We start from the raw sequence: 12,658 nt of genomic DNA on the forward strand, positions 1-12,658 counted from the left end.
GTGTGTATCTGCTATGCAATTTATATCATAAAAAATCAAGCATTTTGCACTTCAATAAAAAGGAGCTAAAAAGTTCTTTCACAGAAAGCTTTTGACTGACAATCAAGAGATGTTTGATATTTTCCAAGTGATGTATTTTTATTTAAGTTAATAGTTTAATGGAATATAATTGTTTGAATATCAGTAACTATTTCCAAGGATCTGTGATAATTATCCTATAAGCTGCAATTTAAAAAAAAAATTCAAAATGCGCATTCTTCGCAGTCTTTTGGGGCCATTAGAATTGTGGGTGAATAAATGCATATTTCCTGATGTTTGGTAGTGTGCTATTGAAATCTGCTGTAGCTGGTGTAGTACTGGATGTCTGCAACAGCTTTCTTAATGGATGTTTCCCTAAATTGTCTTGTGGGAGTGAACTTAAGTCAATGAAATACAAGAAGTTTCAACATTTCTTACCAAAATCCATTCCATCAAATCAGTTCTAAATACAGAACGGCAACTAAATACTGTTGGCATGCTTAATCCAGAGTGAGAAAACCCCTAATATGGAAAGCCCCCAAAGAGTCCGTGGCTCTGCAGTGACTCTTCTGGCAAAAGATCCCTGTAATACTACAGTAAATGCTCAAGAAATGTTTCCAAGGTCGAGACCAGCATAATATTTTAGGTGGCTCAAACAGAAAAACAATCTCCGTATGTCATAAAGATTGTATCATGTACAGTAAATACAGATGCTATCCTGTATTAAAGAGCTGGTTTTTTAATGCATGTTCTTTTTCCTTATGACTTTGGAAAATATTTCTCTAGTGAAAAAGTGTTCTCATGCAAGAATTGTGAAGATTTAATCTCAGTCCTTTGAATCCTGTGGCTTTTTTGTCCATATAAGCGAAATGGTTTTACTGGGTACAAATCTCACATTAAGGTAACTGAATCAGCAGTCTATCCAATTTTTTCCTTGAAAAGAAGAGAAAAAATATCCAAAATTTGATATATATTTATATTTACCAATGTTTTGCTGACAAACAACACTAACTATAGTTACACTTCAAAAATACATCTTTCTTGGGAATTAAGTTGCAACTCAATAAGTACCTATGAGTATCTTCCTACTTAGCAAAGTTGCATTTACAGTGGATCTGAACTTTTACTTGTTGCTTTTCCAGTAATGTAGAAATTAAATATCTATTCAAAATTATCCTTTCAATATTGCCAATACTCTACATAAGAGTGGGATGGGTGTTATGTGTCAAGATGTGAAACTCAATGACAAGATATTTCTGACTTAGTTACAATTTTTTTGCAAGTTCTAAATTCATGAAGTAATAAAAATAAAAAAATAGTGGGAACTAATGTAATGTTTGGTACTTGCTACCCAGCAGGGCTTGGAAATAACTAAATTAATTCAGAAAGATAACTTTGTAAAAAAAAGCCAAGCTTATGAATCACATTCAACTGATTACTAAAGTACTAAAGCACATCAATTAGGATAAAAATTTTAATTGCATCAGAAAAGATTGCCAAATACTTACAGATTCCTGCATTCATTAATATCAAAGGAAGAATCTACTGCATGCAAAGATATATTTCAACAGAATGTGTAGCCTGGATATTCACTGTCTATTTTAATGCTAACATAAATTTCTGAGGACATTCCATGTTTTTATTAAGAACAACATCTTGAGCATATTTGCTGTGACTGGATACAGTGAAATTAATTCAAACAATAAACAAATCAACTTTCTCAAAGAAAGCAATGTGAGCCTCATGGCTCCTAAATTTAAAATGAAACTGAATAAAGCCATATAAAATATACTTTATGAACAAATTTGTCTCTGTCAATCTAGTATGCCTAGATTAGATGACATAATAGGTGTTCTAGTGCTCAAATTTCTATGAATTCTGTTAAAATATGAATCTACACGGTCATTAATCAAAACTTTTACTGAAGCTAACATTTTTCTGCACTCTCTTTCAGTCTTTAGGGAGTGGGTTGGGTTGTATGACTTTGGCTTTCCTGCTCTTGTCTGTAAATGGAAGCAAAAGGATCAGGGTGTCACAAGATAAGTTGTTCTTTGGGTGTCTTTGCCTTGTTAGGGTCCACAAAAGCCTGGAAATAGTTCAAGAAACCCATGGGCTTTGAGATTTCCAGATCAAAGACAGCTGGATAATAACAAAGAATTTGTCCTTGCTGTGTAATGTCTTTGATTTAAGGCTCGTAGTGTGCTTAAGAAGTATTAATGCGTTTGCTTCAAAATTTTGTTCCGCACATTTTCTCTTTTGTTCTGCACATTTTCTGTGGTTTCATGCAATATTGGATCAAGGGTTTTCCCTTTGAGTAAGAGGAACAGGAAAATAGGGGCTGACAGTGCTGAGAGCCAGAGAGAGAATAAGGTGAAACCCATCAGTTTTCGTGCTCCGTAGGGAGCTCTGGTGTCACCTTCTCTCTGGTGTCACCTTCTCTCTGGTATCTGCACATGAGAGGAGCTCCTCGCACTGTTGCTGCTGTTCCAGTGCCTTTGCTCATTTATGTTTACAAATGCTGTATTAACTGCAGTTAACTGGACTGGATCTCTCTGGATCTTGGAATTCTTCTTCACTAAGAAATGCCCCAGTCCAGTCCTTTGGTCTCTAGTCCCTCAGAATATATGTAGCTGATTCATTATTTTATTTTACACTAAGATTGGATTTAAATACTATGTGCTGTTGTCTACTGTTATCAATTGGTAGAAGCTATTCTGCCATAGAGCACATAGGTAATTATATACTGTACAGAATATTCTTTACAGACACCTGATTTCCAGAAGATGTTTATACTGCTGTAATTTGTGGAGTAAGAGGAATCCATATCAGTAATATCAGTTATGTTTGAGTTTTAATTATAAATACAGTAAATAATTATAAAGTATTCTGCAAATTCTAGACATTTAAAGTTTTTGCCAGAGACTCTTTTCTTCTTGAAAAAAATATACTAACGTGTCATTTTTAGCAAAAAAAACCAACCATCAGAGTAATACCCTTACTTGGCTTCTCCTTCTTTCCCTTTTAAAAATTATTTCCTCTCCTGAATGCTCGAAATATTCAGGAGTTTTACCAAGTGCAAGATATGCATCTTTATACTGTGGTTCTATTTGTGAGTTTTATCTTACTCTCGTTATACTCTGGTGTCAATATAGCATGCACTGAAGAGGCATATTTATGTTTTGCATGGGTATAGCTGCTGTTGGCACCTTTTCAGTTTGTGTCTGTGGAAAGGTACCAAATCAGAATAACAGATGAATAAGAAGCAACTTAGTAAACAAGTACCTGTGGGTAGCATATGAAGTTGTAGACTTTAGCTGCCTGGAAGTTTACAAAAAAACTTTCTTGGTGAACCTTGCAGACACTCCCAGGTCTGCAGATGAAAGTCAGAATTTTAAATATAGGATGTCAGCATTAGAATTGAACTTGATGATGACTATGGCGGTGAATATGTAAATATGAAAATCAGTGGCTTTAGTGGCAGAGTAGCACTGAGAAGTTGGGTAGGAGTTTTTGGAATTGAGAAAGAGAGAATGATGAGAAACTTTATAGAAATAATCTGAAGCAAAAAAAAAAAAAGCGGTGAGAAAAAAGGAAAAGAGAAAAATGAAATTAAAGGAAAATTAAAAGAAGAAGAGAATGAGTAACAGAATATAATGAGTAATGTGGAAATGTAAAGAAAAGCAAGGTGGTAAGCTGACAAAGAAATTAATGAGCATTTGGTCATGTTCAGTTTTACATTCTTACTCATTACTTAATACACTAAAACATAAATTGTGCTAATTACTCCACGTTATCTGTAGGTAGACTACAGAGAGTGACACTGTTGAAATTTATGGAATATTTAATGTTGGCTTGATGATCTGTTTGGGACACTGCTGATGCGCTGTTTTGTAATATTCCTAAGCAAACTTTTCTAGAGTTAACGATGAATTCAAGAGGCATTACAAGATCAGTTGCTGAGACATTTCTCAATTGGCATGAGTGAGCTTTGTAATATTTTTTATTGTCAAAAATGTCTGATTTTCAAGGTACTTTAGGGGATCTGGAAAATCCATTTACTACGTGGATTCTGGTGGGGTTGTGGGGTTTTTTTTCAGCTTGCAAAAATTAGGTAAAACAATTTCCTGATCACCAGAAATGATGATAGATGCCTTTCATCCAGATCTTCATCTAGTATTTGAAACATTGCCCAACACAGAAATTAAGCCTGAATCTGAAATTGTGGCACTTGGGACATGGTGTAGCGGCACTTGGCAGTGTTATGTTTAAAATTAGACTCAATGATCTTAAAGATCTTTTCTAACCTAAATGATTATTTTCTTCTATGATACTGTTCTCGAGTGCTGCCATTCTGCTTGCTGGAGCTCAAAAGCTTTCAGCCAATGATCAGACCTTAAAGAATGTTCCTCTTGCTATGTCATGGTGATTGTTATGGGATTTATGTGTAAATGTTTGTACTTTTGGAGAAAATCAGTTTGATTTCCTGGTGGCACCAACTGAGAAACATTTTGTGCTGAGCTCATCTTTCTTAAATTATGAATCTCCTAACTTTAGGAAATTTACCTTTCACAACTAGAACAGGTCCTGTTAACATCTCATTTGTAAACTAGATGTGTGGCTTTGCACAGACAAAGACTGGAACTTTTGTTTCATGTAAAACAGGTAAAATGCATTGGTGTAAAACTAAGGTATTGCAGTAATTTTTTCTATTAATAATGGACAATTACAAGGGGTTTTTAAAATGTCGTTGTAAAGCAAATATTGGCTTCCTTAATGCTGGAGAAAAGATTTCAGTGCTGTAACATGTTTTATTAAAATTAAATTAATATAATACCTCACTAATTGGGATATTATTTCCAAATAATTATCAGTATGTTGGTGTTGTTCTGAGCAGAAATAAATTACCAAGTTCCCATAAAAATGTATAGAGATTTTAAACTATTTTCAAGATGACTGATCTAGCCAGAATGATTGTCCCTTCAGGGCCTAAATTAAAATTTACTGTTGTGTTGCCAGGTCTCCCTTTTTACATTCCATCCTCCTGGAATGTGAAAAACAACTTTAATGATTCTATTACCTGATGTAAAACCAGGCTACATAAAGGTTTCCTTAGGAATCCTGAAGTCTGTCTTGGCACAGGCTGAACTCCTCTGCTACTGACTGCTTCTACCTCCTGACTCAGCTTCTCTGCATATTCTCTGTGTGTGCACTGCAGTGAGGCAGGCTGAAAAACATGCCCAGTTTGAAATGTTTGTTTCCTCAGTGCATGAAGGAGTGGTTTCTCATCAACTTCTTAGTAAGAGCTTTTTCCTTGTGTACCTCTCTGCCTTCAGTCATCTCTTTGCTTGAGAAAACGAATCCTTCAGTACTCTCCATGGGACAGGGCAGCCCTGGCTGTAGGGACAGACAGCCAAGTGAGAGGCTGGAGAGCAGCACCACGGAAAAGGGACCTGGGGGTCCTGATTGATGGCAGCCAGGAGGGACAAGTGTGTCCTGGCGGACACCAGGGACATCAGCATCTCCAGCCAGGCAAGGGAGGGGATTGTCCCTCTCTGCTCTGCTCTGCACTGGGGTGGCCTCACCACCACAATATAAAGTAGGTGCAAAGCTGTTAGTGTCCAAAGGAGGGCTGTGAGGATGGGGAAGGGTCCAGAGCAGAAGCTGGATGAGCAGTGACTGAGGTCACTTGGTGTGTTCAGCCTGGAAGAGTCTGAGGGGAGACCTCACTGCAGCTACAGCTTCCTTGTGAGGGGAAGAGGAAGGCAGGCACTGATCTCTGCTCTGTGGTGACCATGACAGGACCTGAGAGAATGGCCTGAAGTTGTGTTGGATTGGATATTAGAAAAAAGTTCTTCGCTCAGAGTGTTTGGGCAAACAAATTATTTAGGGCATATATATTGGAAAAACGGTATGTGCTGTTGTGTACACAGCTCTTTCTTAGATCATGTTGCTAAGACTTTCAGTTTTGTGTTATCATCAATTCTTACTCATGTTATCATTCTGAATATACTTTCCACATTGTTTTCTGCATTGTTGCTGCCTCATCCATTGCCTCCATCTCCTTTTTAAAACATTTTTAAATTGTCTATATTAAATGTTTTGTTGTGTGACGAAGAGCATTACTCTAGATGAAATATTTACCTAACCTCCTATATACTTGCAACTTTATATATTCTACTATCCATAATCCCTTACCACTGAGCTTTATTTCTTTAAGAGAATATGCAATGGATCTGAGCTGGTTCTTATGATACCCAGCTTCTTCTTAGGCAGTAAACAATTGATAATTACTTATTCAACCACAGTCATATCCTTATCTTAGGTAATTTCATCAAGTTGTATTTCTTTTCTTTCTTTATGAGAGAGTTAGTTAGGACAGCCGGAAAGACTTTATTGAAATCAATATATTTCATAAGCACTTCCTCCTTACACATTAGACCAGTTAGTCTAGCAAAGAAGAAAATAGAAGCATTTTGACATGATTTGCTTTGGGCAAATTCATTTTGGCTGTATTTTATTATGTTTTAAATGTGTATGCTCTTATAAATGGATTTATTAGCTGTGAGGTTTTTTTCTTTCAGTGAATCACAGGAAAGAGAGAGATCTGTTTCCCATGTACTACTTTACCTCCCCAAAGACATGTGCCTTTCCTCAGCCCTCTAATACACTCTCCCCATTAGCTTGTGAAGCTCTAACTAATGACAGAGCAACACTCAGCTAATTCATCAATTATGTCATAGTGAATTTCATCAGGCTTTTGCCTATGCAATTCCATGTTAGTTTCATTCATTTTATGCCTCAGCTTTTTTGTTTTAATTCCCATTCTCACTCTGTTTCTTCTGCTCCTTGCTTTCTCCTTCCTTTTCCTATAACTTTAGGCTCCAAGATTTCATCATTTTAAGCAGAATTTGTTTGCACTTTCCTATCATGTTTTTATTATTGTGCATAAAACTGAAATAATGGCCCATCATTTCTCTCCCTCTGTAATTATCTCTACTTCTTGAAACAGCTAGTTGTCTCCAACAATGTGCTCTGCCACGTTATTTTATTGAAAAAATCCTCAGAGCTCTGGTCTCATTATCTTTCTGTGCTTTTGGCATTTTCTGTACTTCCTCATCTTGGGAGTGCTCTGTAAATTTACTTCATTATTTGGTCTCTGCTGTAGTGACTCTGTATATCTCTATTCTCTTTGCCTGACACCATTTGTCTGCATATTTATCTATCTCTTGTGGGCCTTTAGTAGGAGATAGAATGCTTGCTGTGCTGCTGATTGCTTCATGGCTTTAAGGATTGTGTCTGGCAGTGCCAGCAGCAGGGACCAGGGGGGAGCAGCACCATGTGAGAATGGATCACGTGCCTCAGGCAGAAGAACGTTTTGACCACTATCTTGTACTGACTCCTCCTAGCAGGAGAGTGAGGTGTGAATTTTCTCACCAGCGGGAATTACTCCTCTTGCTAGAAGATCTGGGGTTTGGGTGTTCTGACTTGCAGTGAAGGCAGAGCACTGGCATGAGTAGGCAGTCTGTGTGGCTGCTGGTTTAACTGCAGCCTTCACTAGTTGGCTAATTTCCTCAATCCATGCTCTATATTCGTCTTGATGAAGTCCATTGTTCCGGGAAATGTCACACTGGAACAGGCCCTCCTGCTGCTCTCCTGGACTGTGCAGGGACATCTTTGGCAGACATTTCCCAGACTGAGTGGCAGTTCTGGCCAGCTTTCTTGGGCAGGAGCACAGAGTCTGGCTGTTAACATCAGGGCGGATGTCCACAGCATCAAGATGGTTTTATGGGCTAAGACTTACCAGATGCAAACTGAAAGGACGGTGGTGTTGGTACCATTTTGCTTTCCACCCACTGTGGTTTTACTCTGTAGCATGTGAAATAGCAATGGAAAGACCTGCCTCTGTGACTATTATCCATAGGTGAATTCAGCAGGCCATCTCAGTTTGTCTCTCAGATTCATTAGATTCCTACTGCATGCCAGATTACTATGACCTGTAGACCACAGTAATGTCTAAGTATACCTTATATCCCACATTATGTATGTGCTAAATCTCACCATCTAGATGGAGAAAATAAATTAGGGCTGCAGTACTGATCAAAAGGTAAAAGGTAGAACCAATTCTCCAGTCAAAAGACTGGGAGGACAATATGGTGGTTGCTGTGTCTTTGCCGTTAGGAATTATCTCCCAGAGGGAACCCAGTCGCAGCAGTAAGTTCTCCTTCAATATAGTGCAGTCAAATAAATTAGTTTAAATACTTGCCAAAGGAGGTTGAAATTAATGTTTGACTTGGCTCTGGAAGAACTGCTCACATGGGCAATGAAGCCAGGAGTTACCACCTCTCATTTAAAGATGGAATGTGATTCCAGCTAAACTTAGTGTGGGGTAACACACTAATTGCAAATTTGCATCTCTTCTGCTGGTAAATAAGCTGTGATTAAATTCAGAAGTGAAAGCAAAATTAATTAACCATGCTGAAGACAATCTGGAAAAGTGTCTTATGAAATTAAGTGAAATACAATCTAGTAGAGAAACAGCATAGATTACATACATTGCAAATTCTTCATGTTTAGATGTTTAAAAGCACACCTGCTGTTCTGCATGGGCTGGTTTAAAACAAGAGGAAGGGAGGTGCTCATATGTGAAACACTCCTTATTTTGTATAGTGAATATTCACAGAATATAAAGTGACTGAATTAACTGGATTGCTATCATCACCATACCAAGATGCTGTGTAGGTCCTGAACAGATCCATTAATGTATTTTGTAGGCTGCAGCACAGATGTCTGAAACTTTATGTGAAATGGCCTTCAGAGATTGCCAAATAAGCTCTTATAGAAACTTGCACACCGGTTTGGTAAAGAGGTTTGATTTCTCTATAATCATATTTTTTTCCTTCAAGGTGTTTCTTTACTTAAATAAAAATGTGGTTCTACAAATACTGTGCCCATTAGAAGTAATTATAAGTGTTGTGAAATTGAGGAAACTGTGCATAAGGAAACTTAGGGTTGAAAACGGTCGACACAGGGTTTCACAGTATCAGTTAATGTAAGGTAAATAAACATTTTGTCCAACGCTGAATTGGATTGAACACAGAGTTATTTTTACTTTTGATTCTCCTACCAATGAAAAAATAAAAACATTAAGATATCTGTCGTAGATGGAATGATAATCTAATTACATTTAAATATAAAAAAGTGTAGTGGTTTTAGTTCTAGAATTTGAGGTTTCTTGGCCGATGCACTAATTAATGTCACATTTGTAAAGAAGTTTGAAGGAAGTTAGTTAGCAACCTGGACATATTCATAAACAGTTCTCTTTAAGGCCATGTCATCAAAAGTTTGAATAAGTGTGGTATATGCAACAGTTGTTGAATCAATTTGCAAAATAACATTTCTTTAATGTGAATACTTTACTTTTAAAGCTCTACCATGTAGCTCTGCAGAAGCTTTAGCCCAGATTCTGGGACATATGCTGCTCTGTGTGAAGACCAATTGAGAAATAATGCACTATTGTTAATATTACCTTTGTAATATACATGATGCAGTACTTCAATATCAGATTATATACTGCAGATGGAATCTGAATGTTAAAATTTCACAGTGTGCAGTAATTTTAAAAAAATTTGAGTTTTTGCCCCCTAGCTAGACAATGCAGACTTCTGTATTTTATATATGTATATATACATATATATGTGTGTGTGTGTAGACACATATATATATCTCTCTCAAGAAATTTTACTCTAAGGCATTCAGAACCTTATATTCATGGATTTTCTCTCCTGTTGTGTAGCCAGTTTTCAAAATCTTCCTTCAATTATGAGCAGCTGGTTGGATACTGGTGTTCAGTGTTGATGCCCCCAGGGTCAGATGCAGAGGTATAGCACTTCTACATCTTCTTCATTCCCTTGTTATATGTCCAAAATAGTACTTGATTCCCTTTAAGTACAATATTCAGATGATTCATTTTTGCATGGCATCCCTCATGATACTTATGGAAGACTACATGTGTATATCTGTTTAATTGAAAGCTTAAAAAAAATAGATCTACTAAATTTATTGAATTAAACAAAATGACTTTGTTCAAATGATTTGACCTGAAATGACACAGCTCCCATGCTGATGTCTCAATCATTGGCCAAATAACTTAGCTTTGTGATTCTTTCAGGAGTCAGCAACAGATGAAAAATTGTAAACTTTAATGATCAGGTGGAGTTTAAACTGCGTTGATTGTTCTAAGTATTTATGAAATCTCGTGTCATTTTAATGATGTGAATTTTGACACATTTTAGGAATCAAAATAGCTATTAAAATCATCTTATTAGTTAAAAGCAAATGCATACTTGTCAGTAAATAGTTTTAATTGAATTTATTATCCAGCCTTCTAACCGTATGTGGCAGTCAAAACAGATTTGTAAGACAAAGTGACATTGCACTCCCTTCTGCAGTTCCTTGCTGTCTACCTTGATGCTTTGCAAAAGAACTAGGTTTATTGCAATACTCATCGGATTTGCAAGGCAACAGAGAGACTTTACACTTCAAACCACATGGATCCTGTCTCTCTGAAGTTCCCTGACACAGACATGTTTAATTTCCTGCTTACAGGGAACCTTCTGTCTGGGCCTCAGCTCTTCAAGTGGGATATCTCAAAACTCCATAAGGTTTCACCACAAAGACCATGAAAGACATATTTATTCCCCCTATTGCTCAGTCTGTTACTGATCTGGTTCCCTTGGATAAGAATTTTCAGGAGGAGGTAGAGCAGATGCCAGTATATCTGTCAGCACCAGCTGAGCCAGCCATCCTTTAATCATACTCTTTTATCCCAGATGATTAAAAATCCTTCCAAAATCTCACAAGAAAAGTTGCTTGACATCTACGTGGAAGCTGTCCAGGAAAATCCTTACAATGCTGGATGTATTGCACACAGCTGTACCTACATGGATAGCTTTACCCATTGGTGAAGAATTCTTGAACATGGAGAAACTTGGTTGGCAAGCAACAGCTTCCTTTCCAGCAATCTCCAAGAGAGCAGCTTCTCATTAGTGTGGGCCTTCATGTGAGCAGTTCTTATATTTGTCCTCTGATGGAGTATTTGGTGGAAGAAGCAATGAGAAGGAAGTCTAACCAAAGTAGTTTAAATCCCATCCGTATGTAAAAGTCCAAATGTAATTGTTCTGTAAACTCCAAAACTGGATCCACAGACTAATTTCATGAGGGCTTGAGGGAATTTTAAGCTCTTTATGAATAATGCTCAGCTTGTAAACAGAACATCACTCAAGAGCCTTTGTGCTGATTCAGTAGATTGTCACATCCATTGCAACACTTATCTGACATTCTTCAGCATTTGAGACAGCTCCTTGAGGATTGCAGTTTTACTGAAAATAATACAAATGTTCATGATTAACTTTAAAGATTCCAAAGTGATGGCAAGGATGTTGAGAGTCAGATCTTCATCATCACAGGGAACATGATGTCAAAAATACTTAGGCAGGCTCTGCAGTTGTCCTTGTGTGAGAGCTACTTTGATCCACAATCATCTCATGGCCCTTCACTGGAACAGTCTTGCTGCACTGCTGTGGAAATACCAGGCACCTTCTGAGCTCAGTGGTGTGGGTACCAATTCCTGTGCCCACAATTCCAATATGTCATTTGCCAGATATTAACTGTATCTGATACAAATCCATATGAAATACTTCTGGAAAAGTAATAAAAGACCTCCTATAAGGATTGCCATTCTATCAGTTTCGTAGAACTTTATGAAAATCCAGAATGTTCTCATATTACCAAACCTGAAATTTGACCAGAGAGACCCAAATTGCATCAGGAAATACCATATGTGGAATATCAGGTCCAAATAGGAACATGTTTTGTTTTACTTAGTTTTTTTGCAAATATGCAAACAATGGTTTATGGGAAGTAAAACTGTCTTTGGTCCCATACTTCTGTCTGACAGCATGAAACAGGCCATTGCAGCTTCACAAATATTTTTTTTTTAGCTCTAGCTTGATAAACATGCTGTCAATTGTAGAAAGAGTGATTTGTGGTTCTGTTTGTTTATTTGTTTTTAATTTGTTCAATGTTCAAGATGTGAATTAATGCTGGGCAGCATTGTGTCAGACTTTCTTTTCTGCAAAGTGATCATTAAAGATGTCTAGTGGCTTGCAGTTTCAGGAGCAGTATGTTTGCTGTGAAATCTTATAAAAGTGGTCCATTTTTCTGTAATTTAATATTTGTCAATGAAGTTTTGATATATAAGACCTGCAGTTAAAAGTGTTCCTTAATTTGAGCAGAAACCAACAAAATTATAGATGTTGGAAAGTAAAGTTGCCTTTTAGGGTAAAAGGAAGTTATAAATTTGCAAGACTAAATGATAAAAGCTAAGCTAGGAATTGATATATCAGGCTTACAAACGTGTGCTTCACTTTGTGTAAAATGCACTTCCTAACTTTTTGAAGTTCTTTCCATTTTCTGTGTTGAGAATATTTGGCTTATTTCAAACATCTGGTACTAATGTTTCTATTGAGCATACTGGAATCATAAACTCTAGGAATACCAGAGGAAGCTGACAGGTGGTTTCTGTGAGGATGTTCTGACTATTGAATATATTTCACATTTCCTTCCAGAATAAGCCCTTCAG

At 37.0% G+C, this 12,658-nt stretch overlaps 1 protein-coding gene across 3 annotated transcripts in view; it reads left to right on the forward strand.

Moving 5' to 3' along the window:
• The window catches only part of PDE1A (phosphodiesterase 1A), a 140,219-nt gene that overhangs the window by 37,378 nt on the left and 90,183 nt on the right, over positions 1-12,658 (forward strand). The gene's annotated exons all lie outside the window — the stretch shown is intronic.

The sequence above is a fragment of the Melozone crissalis genome, unplaced genomic scaffold (genome assembly GCF_028551555.1).
Source record: "Melozone crissalis strain CALT ecotype California unplaced genomic scaffold, PUWL_Pcris_2 ptg000023l_1, whole genome shotgun sequence".
NCBI lineage: Eukaryota > Metazoa > Chordata > Aves > Passeriformes > Passerellidae > Melozone > Melozone crissalis.